Source organism: Artibeus jamaicensis, unplaced genomic scaffold (assembly GCF_021234435.1).
Source record: "Artibeus jamaicensis isolate MK-2021 breed Jamaican fruit bat unplaced genomic scaffold, CSHL_Jam_final scaffold_1019, whole genome shotgun sequence".
Classification (NCBI taxonomy): Eukaryota; Metazoa; Chordata; class Mammalia; order Chiroptera; family Phyllostomidae; genus Artibeus; species Artibeus jamaicensis.
The window spans coordinates 24,093,460-24,105,175 of record NW_026522025.1 but is presented as its reverse complement, the minus strand read 5'-3'; the positions used below and the strand labels follow the sequence as shown (position 1 = coordinate 24,105,175).

General features: G+C 45.8%; 1 protein-coding gene across 2 annotated transcripts in view; it reads right to left on the bottom strand.

The window, feature by feature from the left end:
* The window catches only part of AK5 (adenylate kinase 5), a 220,613-nt gene that overhangs the window by 31,195 nt on the left and 177,702 nt on the right, over positions 1-11,716 (bottom strand). The window lies entirely within an intron of this gene.

The following is an 11,716-nucleotide window of genomic DNA, read 5'->3' as shown; positions in this document are numbered from 1 at the left end:
TCGTGTGTCATTACTCAAGGCTTACGCCCCTGAGCAAACCCATACCCAGTATGGCACGGTGTGATTCACAAAGAGTCTGGAATATGGCAATCCGTTTTAAAGGGGTCTGGCAACATTTCCAAAAAAAAAAAAAAAGGTGAAAAATCTTTTTTTCAACCTCCAGTATAATTTAAATTTTTCTTTTCATGTGAGGCCAAGGTGCTATATTGTGAGAGTGAAAACACTGTGAACTCCCACTTCACAGCTTGGTTTCCCACAGCGCTGCATGAATGAGGGAGGGAGGAAGGAAGGGAGGAAGGAGGGAGGAAGGGAGGGAGGGAAGGAAGGAGGGAGGAAGGGAGGGAGGGGCAGCCACAGAAGGTTCGCCAGCCCAGGCGCCCATGACTGTTTTCTCTTTGGGGTGGAAACTGGCTGCATGTCCTCAGCATGCCCACCTGAGCCATGGTTTCCAGGGCGCTTTTTTATTTACCGGAGTAATCTTCTCTTAAGGAGACAGCTCCCGATTTCATTAGGTGACCTCCAGAGAAGACCTCCACCTCCTAAGCAGCTGTGGCAGGGGGCTTGGCCTCAGGGTAAAAAGGATGAAATGGCAAAGCGGTATGTTCCCGCACACTCTGCGCTCAGAAAGCAAGCCCAGACAAACAAGGTCAGGCAGATCATTAGCTGACCCCTGATCCAAGCAAGTGCACGTGTGTGGGTTTCTGATATGGTTTTATTTCTAATTTTTTACCCTCACCTGAGGACATTTTTTCACTACTTTTTAGAGAGAGACAGAGAGGGAGGCAGAGAAAGAAACAACAGTATGAGAAGCAGCAGCCATCAGTTGCCTCCCCTACGCACCTGGAATGGAACCCAAAGCGGACATCAAACCTGCAGCCGAGGCATGTGTCCTGACTGGGAATCAAACTCACAACCTTTCGGTTATGGGATGACACTCCAATCAACTGAGCCACACTGGCCAGGGCTATGCTTTTATTTTTGTAAGATTTTAAATAGTAATGGCATAGAGCAGGTTATAAGGTCCTTTGTTGACATTTTATTGTATCTTATTGACTGTAGGATGGAACCTGGAATTAAACATGAGGCCTATCAATACAGCTCTTCATTTGACAAATACCTGTTGGGCAGCTCCTCTAGGTCGGACACCGTGCGAAGCACTGGGAATAAAAAGACGGAGAGGCTCTGTCTTTTCAGAGAACTGGCCGCCTAGTGGGAAGCTGGCAGGTGAGCCCGGTGGTGTCACAGGGCTGGGGGGGCTGCCGGCCTGCCTGTGAACGGCACTCGGGAGGCCTGGGACACGCTGCTCGCCGGGCAGGGGAGGAGGGGTCGAAGAGCGCGCACAAGGACCCTCCACAACGCGGGGGAGGTGAGGAAGAGAAGGGGAGAAGGGCCGAGTGTGGTGGGCTCAGTGACTGGAGCGTGCGAGGGTCCTGCAGAGAAGGGCGGGAGGGGAGGCGTGCGACGCAGTGGTGCCACTGGAAAGGCGCTGGGGCCGAGGCAGGCCTGCCCTGGCACAGACCGGGGTGTACGCTTTCTTCACTTCCCGCAGGAAGGACTTCTCAAGTCCAGCTGATGGAGAGTACATTTGTTAAAGCTGGAGACATTGAAACGAAGTCATGGCTCAGGATAGAAAAAGGCAAGATCACAGCGGCAGGAGTGAGTTTGGCTGGGCTGCCTGGACTCGGGAAAGGAAGTCACAGTAACAGGAGTGAGCCGCCTCGGGCCACCCGGACTTCCTTTCCCGAGTCCGGGCAGCGCTGCATGACCAGGGTGATTGAAGCTGCTTGCTCGCTGGTTGGGGTGGACAGGTGTAACCCATTTGCTCCTGTGTTCTTGGTTAGGGAAAAAAGGCCTTGCAAGGTATTAGCTGGCCGTGAATTGCTCCGCCTTTATTTAGCTCTCTGCCTCAGTCTCCCTCAGTCCTCTGTTAAGCAGTTTCCTAGCCGGTGACTATCCTGCTTCAGTGGAATGTGCCAGGACAGACACACCTAGTAATAAACCCTGGCTCTGACACTTACTGGTCCTGTGGGTACGGATGAGTCTCTTCCTTTCTCTGACCATTAGCTTCCTCATCTGTAAAATGGGTGGGGAGAGACAAGAAGCAAAGAGACAAGGAGAGTTCTCTGCCTCCTCCTGCATTTAACTCTCTTTCATCCTCCTCGCCCACATCCAACCAGTTGCTAAGCAACTCTGAAAGGTTGAGTCTACCTTTGAAAAGTGGAATCTACATTTGAAAATTTCCCTTGTTCTATCTTTTTTCCAAGAAATTGGTGCTTGGTAAATGCTACTTAAGCGGAGGGAAGGTTGCTCCCCCCTCTAACCCACCCTGAGTTACAGCTGGAGGCCGTCAGTCAGCATATCGGGGCTTGAAGGAAACAGTCCAACAAGTCTGGGGACCGGCCGTCACTTCAAGATGTCCAGACCACGTGCAGGTAAGATGCATGTCAGGGTGTGTGCATGAACACGCACACGCAGATTTGACAGTACGTGTACAAATACAAGAATCTGGTTTAGAAAACTCACGAAGTTTTCCTCTAAGGCGCAGAGTTCCCCGGGTTCTAACTGCTCTTAGCAAAGCTCTCCAGGCCTTGATTCCCATCTTCCCTCAGCCTCAATGTTCTTTAAACCTCTTTGGCCCCAATGCCCTTCATCACTGACCCAGCTGATTTGGCTGAACCTGAGAGTTCATCGTTCTCTCAGTCTGTGCTCCCGCTCAGATCAGGTCTTCTTCTCCCTTTCTCTTTCCCCTCGACCTGTTCCTCAGCTCTTCTCTAATCTCTTGGTCCTCAGTGTGGCCTCAGTGAGTTGGTCCATGCCCTTTAGGATCCACTTACCTCCCTGGCCAGCTGGACACCAGGTCCTTTCTAGTGACTTTGAATGCTTTGCTCCCTTTGAATTCTATTGTGCCGGCCCTGAGAACAACCAGCCTGCTCTCTCTGCCCAGCCCATCACTCACTTTATACGCATCTACCCTGGGTTGGTAAGAATTCTTTGAGAGTGTCAGAAAGCCAAGCCAATGGGGTCATACTATCTAATTTCATAATAGGTTCTAATGCTTCTTGGCACATATATTCCTCTTTTGCTAGTATCGCATCAGATGTCCATGGATGGATTCCAATATATTTTCCCCCCACCCTCAAATCCCCAAACATAGTCTTATTCCCCTCCTTCTTCTGAATTTTCAGTCTGTCTATTCACTAAAAAGGTAAAGATTATTTTCCCCTCAACATTATCAATACATATGTTTCTTCTACTGTTACTTTCTTCGATTTGGAAGACTTTATACAACTATTTAGCTTCAGGCTGACTTCTCTGCTTTGGCTCTTGTAACATTTTCCTTCACAGCATTTTCCATGGTATATAATAACTGTATATATATGACTATACATAACTATAGTATATAGTTATACTATAGTATATAGTATATACTATATAATTATAATATATGTAGCCATACATAATATATAATATCTCTATATTATATGTATATAATAACTATAAACACATATATTTACTTAAAGTCTGTCTTCCATATCAGACTCTGGTCCACAAGCATAAAATGTGGCTATGTTTTGCTCACCATGGTGCTCAAACACAGTGACTAAAACACAGTGGACAATTTATAACAGTGGCTGAAAAAAAATCGACTGATGAGTGGATTCTCTCCTCCTGCCTACTCCCAACTCGTCACCCTCTGCCTCGTGCACATGAAATTTATTCCTCAGTTGGTGCCAGCTCTTCTCTCTTCTGTGTAACAACATGTGTGGCATTCCCCCATGCAAATAAAAACATTTCCACCACGGTCTGCATCCTCTAGTTGTCCTTACAGTCTCCCCCTTTCCCCCGCAGCCTAAAACTGCCCGTCTCCAGTTCCTCCTCTTCTGCTGACTCCTTTCACTCCTGTAAGCTACCGTCTACCCTCATCATCTCTGAAATTGGTATTTTAAAGTTCAACAGTGATTGCATAATTGTCCTATTATTTAATGACCTTCTTCGCTGATAGCCTTCACTATCTTTGACTCTTCGGTGGCATTTACTACCATGGATAAACTTGAGATTCTCTCTTCCCTTGGCTTCCAGGACACACAGTTTATGTACATTCTCTGCCTCCCTTTGTCAGAGAGAAGTTCACAGAGTGGAAAGGCTTTAGACTGGCAACCCCACAGAAGTGTGCTCAGTGTCACAGGCGATTGTTAAATAGGACCAATGTCTAAGAGCTGTGTGGCCCCACAAAAGTTCCAACTCTGCTCCTTTCTCCAGAGAAGGAACAGTGAACCAAAGCACTTGAGTTCCCGGGTCACAACTCACACCTTTGTCTGGTTTGATGACTTTGATCAAATTTCTCATCCTCTCTGAGCTTCAACCTCTTCAGTTACAAAATAGGGATGATTATAATGCATATTAGCTGTGAAGGCAAAACAAGGTAGTACATGTAAATTGCTAGGAATAGCAGCTGGTACAGTGTAACAGGGAGCACCCTGATTACTATCTGTTAAATGAGGCAGGTAGTGTTAGTGAAGCTGAACCAAACTCTCGGCTCGAACACTTGATGCACCTAAAAGATCAGATGCAGCATTTTTATACAGTGGTACTATTTTATCATCTTTAAGGCTGGATGGTCTTCACGGTGGTAGCTTGTGAAGGTACCTAATGTCCTTTGCAAATCAAACAATCCTGTTTAGATAGTCCGTGGAGTTGTTTAAATGTATCAGATTTCTAACCCTTGAAACACATGCCTGTTTTATTACAAAATCATAAGCATGTAATTCTGTAACATAACAAAATCACACTCAAGCAAACCATATGACATGTTAGGTGAAATGTTCAAATTAAAACTATAAATTATCACACTTGTATTACTACCCGACCAACCGCACTCACACAGGCGTTACTTCTCCTGGGCCCTGTATTTCTTTCACTGTAAATGAAAATGGGCTCCAAGGATGTTTTTGACTTAATAATTCCCTTCAGAGGAAAGCTCTTATGCCATCAGCTCACGAACCGACTGCGCCCCAGGAATGATCCTCAACCCCATGGGCCCTGAGTCAGTCTCTTTCAGCGTTCCGTGTGTGGGATGAGCTGCGTCACCGCGCGGTGTCTGCAGCCTGCTGCTAGGAATTGACTCTCTCTGACCGGAAAGGATTAGGAAAATACATCTTTATCCTCTCAGACAGCGTCTCTATGAGCCTGAAATGCACTGCTGCTTCAGGTTATTTGGTGATAGGATGGAATATGCCAGTGATAAGGTCAGCTGAAGGTTATAAGAGAGAACTTCATATGGGACTGGAAACTGCTTGATGGCACAGACTGTACCCTATTTATCAGTGGCTGGTGTACAGCAGGCACTCAACAGCTGTTGGATGAATGAATGAATGAAAATGAATGTAGAGTGAACAACCTGGGAGCTGCAGGGAGGTAGGCCTGTATATGACATTGGAAATTAGGAGACTTTTTTCTGGATCAGTCCTGCATTGGCCTAGCTGAGTGATCTTGAAAGAGTCACTTTGTCCCTTTGGATGCTAGCTTCCTGGTTTATGAATTGAGGAGTCTGGATTAAATTAGGAGTTTCTTGTGCCATTTTGTATTCCTCTTCCTAAATATTCCAGCTTCCCTTCCACAGTGCCCCTTCCCGAGGAAAGGTTACTCATCCCCACCTTTCTGAACATGAGTTCCCAAGTGATTTGCTTCGGCTAATAAAATGTGGGCAGAGGTTTCTTTTCTTTTTTCTCTTTTTGCCAGTACAAGGTTTTCCATGTTTCTTTTCTCCTTGCCACGATACTGGCAATGTTTAGATAGCAGGGACTTGGTCAGCATGGTCACCAGAGTAAGACCCCAGGCAACTGCTGATGAGCATGTAGCATTAGTCCAGACAAAGAACAAGAGGAGAAAGCAGCGGAGAAGGAAACAGCTTTGCTGTTCTACACCACAGAGATTTTAGGGAGGCTTATTTGTTACTATAGTATAACTTAACTACTACTGACTGATGCTCTCCCCAAATTGACTGTGTATCAGAATCACCTGGGGAATGAAAACCCGTCTTGAATCAGTCAGTTCGTGAACCTCTGGGGTTGAGGTCTGGGAATTGAGTTTTAGAAAGTTGCCCCGGGGAAATGCACAGACAGCTGCAGTTTACTCTGAAATGTGTCAGGAAGCAGCAGCTGTGCTGACGGGTGAACAGAGGGCAGATACATGGTGCAACGAGTCGCAGCGCAATGCAGTGGGACCGGCAGAGTCCACGTGGCGCACATGCAAGTTTAACTGCAAAATTCTCTCAGCTTTGATGAAAGTTTGAAATATTTTCATAATAAAAAGATGATCTTTTAAAAAAAATTCCCCTGGTGATTCTGATGATTAGCTCGATTTGGAACTTCTAGACGAGGAAAGCAATTTGTGGTGAACTCCCAGTGGTCCCTGCAGGGAGTCTTTGTTGATACTGAATATTTACAATGTAATAATCCCGAGATAATGATTCTATCGTGAATTAATGCCTGGCATGATGACTAGTAAAAATCCTCATCGCCTTATCAGTAGAAGGGCCATCCTGTCTCTTGTAGATGAAAGGAACTTTTTTTTTTCTCAGCACCAAGCCTGAGAAACTAGGAGGGGGACGGTGGCCTATTTTGTACCAGCGGAGCGAGCGGTTCTGAGACAAACACGTTTGAGAGGTAGGTCATTGCAGACTGTGCAGAGAAAGGTGTCTGGTTCGCAATGCCTTTGACTTGGTATCTGACCTAGTAAGTCTTCTCTGTGTTCTGCTTGTAATAATTCACTTGATTCGTACAACTGTTTGAAGTGGGTGAGATCCGTAAGCTGTCATGCCGATGAAAAAACCGCCCAAGGGCCACTGTGCCTCGCTAGCTGCTAAGCTGTAGAGCTGCTCCGGTGAGGAAATCAGAGAGACTTTGTTCCGAAACCCACTGCAGCCTTCAGTCCACCAGGAGGGGGCCTTCCTCGCGGCTGATGAAATCCAGGGTGTGCAGTTCAATGTTGCTGAGACATCCTTACACCAACACTGCCACTGCGTGTCTAAAATTCAAACTGACTCAGTGTCCTGCATTTTAAAAAAGATTTTATTTATTTATCTTTAGAGGGGAAGGGGAGGAGTGAGAGAGAGAAACATCAATGTATGGTTGCCTCTTGTGTGTCGCCTGCCGGGAACTGGCCTGCAACCCAGGTGCTCCGGCCCGCGGAGCAATCAACTGGGGCTTGACCACCTACCTAGAATAAATGAGTTGGGGGGACAAGAGGCGCGAAGAATGGCAGTAAGACAAAAGATTCTGATCAAGCTGCAAACTTTATTTTTCCGAACTGGGTATATATATATAGGGGGGGAGGGAGAGGAAGGAGATTAGGTTGCTTGCTATTGGCTAGCTCGAGACAAAGAAGGGCCCGCTTATTGATTACTTGGGTGCAACTGGTACTCATGGACGCCTCATGTGCCTGTAGCCGATTGGCTTGTGGAGCGCACAGGTTCCTGTAATCAATGCAATGTTTTTAGCTAGAAGCCAGGTGTAAGGTTCCCAACACCCAGGCATGTGCCCTGACTGGGAATCGAGCCGCGATCCGCTGGTTTGCAGGCCCGTGCTCAAGCCTCCTGCATTTTTATTTGTGATATCTGACAACCCTGTCAGGCCTCACCACTTATTAGCCTGGTGACTTTACGGATATGATTTCATCTCTGTTTTGACAACTCCAACAGTCTATGATTTTGTGAATCAGAGCTAAAACCCACCACAGGCACAGTGAGACATGTGAAATGTTTCATTCAAAATTAAACATTATTTTAATTTGAGACTCTGAAATTGGATTCCATGCTCTAACTCTTACATCAACAGAAGACAGGGAAGGTTCAGGTCTTGGGTGAGAGAAAAGGGCCGGCACCATGGTGGTGTCTCCTAAACATTTCTGCCCCATCTCCGCCCTACTCCCATCTCCAAACAGGGACTGAGACAGGACTTCCAGCCCACCCACAAGAAAACACCCCTAAAAACCCATCCTTTGTTTTTTTACCCAGCAGTCTCCAGGGCCTGTTTCAGACACGACTCACCCAACTGACAGACTGGGGCTTTGAAAAGGTGCTTCTCAACAGGCTCTGCTTGTTTTGGGCTCTGAATTCTTGCACTTCATCGTTCCGAGTGCTCTGTCCCTTCCACATTCTTCTTAAACTTATGAAGCCACCTCATTTCCTTTTTTGTAGCCTCTGCCCTATGACCTTAGGCATGCGTTAAATGAATATAATTGGCAATTTACAAACTTAGTCTCTTCCTTCTATTTTTCCTTCTTTTATAGAAGATAGTTTTTCTCCACAGTGAGAGAAGTCTATGCTTTTTATTGAAGATGTAGATAATTTAGAAAACTAAAAAGAAAAAAAAATTCTCATGACCCTGAAGGTAACTGATGAAAATACATTTTGTTTTGTATCTTTGCAGCCTTTTCTCTACGCGTCGCTCTCTGGTCTGGTTTTCACTGGGGATCCATCTGCTCTTTGGGCTTCTGCATTCTTACCTGAAACTACGCTTGTCGGACTTGATAAATTCCAAGGTCATTTCCTGCCCTACCAGGTTATGTGTTTGTTTTTGTCAGAGAACTTGGAGAATATCTGTGCTTACCATCTGTTTTGCACTGTGGAAGGAAGAGGGCATTTAAGATAGGCAGGGGCATATTCGGTGGATGCCGGTTGTGTTACATCTGGGTTTTGGGTTCAATTTGGGGCCACACCACAGAAACTGATTCATCTATGATGTGATGAGAATATAACATTGGTATCACCTTTCTGAAGGGCAATTTGGTTAATGTAAGTAAAACATCTTAAAAGTTTCCACATAAGTGAGTTTATTCTAAGGGGGAAAATCACTGTTTTCATTTCATAGATACTCACTACAGCATTTTTAATTAAAGCAAAAAGTTGGGGGAAAATGCACCACAGCAGGAATAAACGGAATAAGTTTGGTATAGCAACACAAAGGAATAGTATGCAGTCATTAAAATGATGTGTTCAAAGAAGACATACGAATAAATACATACAGTATGATCCATTTATATAAAGTTCCTATCTATGGCTTTCCTTGCAGGGGGGCAGGGAATAGAAGGGGGCCAAAGGGAGCCTTCTGGGTGCTGATTAGGTGTTCATCCTTGGTCTGCATGTTGGGAGATGCGTATGTCCACTTGGTGAAAATTCATCAAACTAAGCACTTATGATTCGAGTGTTTCAGTTTAATTACAAAACATCTTTTTTAAAATGACATATTCAGTTTTACAATTTTGGAAGGATGCCCATGGCATTTCGTTAAGTACAAAGAGTATGTTTCAAAGTTGTGGGACCTCATTTTGGTGAAAAATGTATATTTTTGACGGAGTCTTAGGAAAACCTTCATAAGGACAGAAGCTGTCCAACAGAAAGAGACCCTCTCACCTGCAGGGGAGACCAAGAGAAGCAGCCGGTGCTCTCTGCTAGGGCTCAAGGCTGGGCCAGTCTCTGCCAATGTTTGCCGTCTCTGCCACATCTGCCGACACCGCGGTGGGGTGTGGGAGAGGAGTGGTGGCACTACAGGGGTTTGGTGGGCAGCCCAAGAGGCATCGCTGGGAAGCCCCCAAAGTAGCATTTCAAATGTAGGGCCGCAGCCCCTGCCTGCCTGTCAGGCTACCGTCCTGGTTTTGAGAGTGGACTGTAGACTTCTCGGAGGCCCGGCTTGATTCTACTCTCTCCTGCGGCCATGGCCACTGGCGGCAGCTCCACAGAGGAGCATCTCTCGTCTATTATTTTGGTAAGCTCAGTCCTACCCGGGGTAATTAAAAACCAAACCCCAAAGAAAAGGGACAGACCCACTTTCCAAGCTGCCAGGAGAAGGAGGCCTGTGTTAGAATCTGCAGCAGGTCTTTTCTTTCTTTTCCCCCCTTTTCTGCTCAGTCATTCCACCCTCAACCTCTCCACCCCCCCACCTGCCAGCCTGCTCTCTATCTATGTGCCTGTGTCTGTGTTGCTTGTGAGTTCAGTTTGGTCGTTAGATTCCACGTGTGAGTGAAATCACGGACACGGATGACAGTGTGGTGACTGTAGAGGGACGGGGGGTGGAGGTGGAAGAGCGTGGGGGGGGGTAAATGGTAATGGCAAAAATACACTAAAAACAATCATGTAAAAAGAAAAAATAAATTAAAATGAAAAATAATTAGCAGTAGAAACACAATTTCTTTGTTCTCTTTTATCCTAAAAAGTTAAATGTCATGATTTTTTATAGAATTTATTTATTTATTTTTAGAGGGGAAGGGAAGGAGAGAAGAAGAGAAATGTCAATGTATGGTTGCCTCTCATGCGTCCCCTGCTGGGAACTGGCCTGAAACCCAGGCATGTGCCCTGACTGGGAATCGAACCATGAGCCTTTGGTTTGCAGGCCTGCTCTCAATCCACTGAGCTACACCAGCCAGGGCTAAATGTCATGACTTTTAAATGGGCACATGGCCATTTGGAATATATACGTTTACCAGCCTCCCTTGCAGATAAAAGCGCCCCTGTGATCAATGGGAGAGAAATGGTGACTATAACGTCCAGGAAGTGACCCATAAGGGAAGAGGGATGTTCTTCTCCCCCATTTCCTCTTTCCTGTTTAATGGGTTTAGGACATATTGGCTCGAACACCAGCAGCTATTTTAGGACATGAGGTGACTCTGGAAAAGCCACATAGAAGAGTAAGAACGTATTTCCTTATTTCTGACAGTGAGTGTTTGTTTACCACAACTGAGCTTGGGGAACTTGGGGACAGTAATTTTCTAAGCTCTCATCATGTTGCATTCCAATCCATCCATCCGTCCACGCACCCACCCATCCACCTACCCACTCATTCATTCTAATTATAGGGAATGTCTACTAATTGCCAAGTTTCTCACTGCTTAACATTCTCTTCCTTTCTCAACACCACATGTTGGAATGAAGGGCAGTCTCAGGGCTTGCCTCAATAGCTCCACCAAGACTAAGCTGAGACTTCCGAGAAAAACAAGACTGTATTTTACATGCTGCTCTGTCCACACCAGCTTCCCATACATTTACTACCACACTGTGTCTAAGCAGGAAAAGATGCTGTTGGACTAAATAGGTTCTTTCCATTTTAACCCGAGGTTACTGGGCTGATGTGGATGAGTGAGTGTGTGGTACTAACTTGGTAATCAACTTTCTGGTAAGAGGCATCACTCAAAGCAGGGGACAACCATAAGGAACATCTTTAGAGTCAGTGCCCCTGACAATAAGAGAAAAAAGAATACGAGAAAAAAATGTGGGTCACAGGAACCTGTCATGTTAAAGCAAAGTCACTGCACTCAGTTGCAAGAGGAGTCTTTCACTGTATTGACCACCCGAAGTTTGGTTTAAATATATTCCATTTGGAGCTGAAATGATGCCCCGGACTCTTGTTTCGGGAGCTTGAAGCAAATGCAACCTTTTGTAAGGCTAACACAGTCACTGCTTCCTGAAGCACTGGCTTGTTGTTCTGCTTCATTCCTCAAGGCTAGACACAGTCTCCAACAGTGAAACCCATGTTGTTTTGTTGTAAACAACTGCAGGAATGTGTCACAGGAGAAAGTGGCAGCCTACAGACAGGTTTAAGCTCAAGGCCCGAGAGATATTTTCTCACTCAAGCTGGCCCTGATCCCAGCCAACCACGGCTGCTCCAGGTGAAGCCTCACTTAACAGGTCAGTCCCTTAGAGAGTGTTTAATTGCTTTTTTTA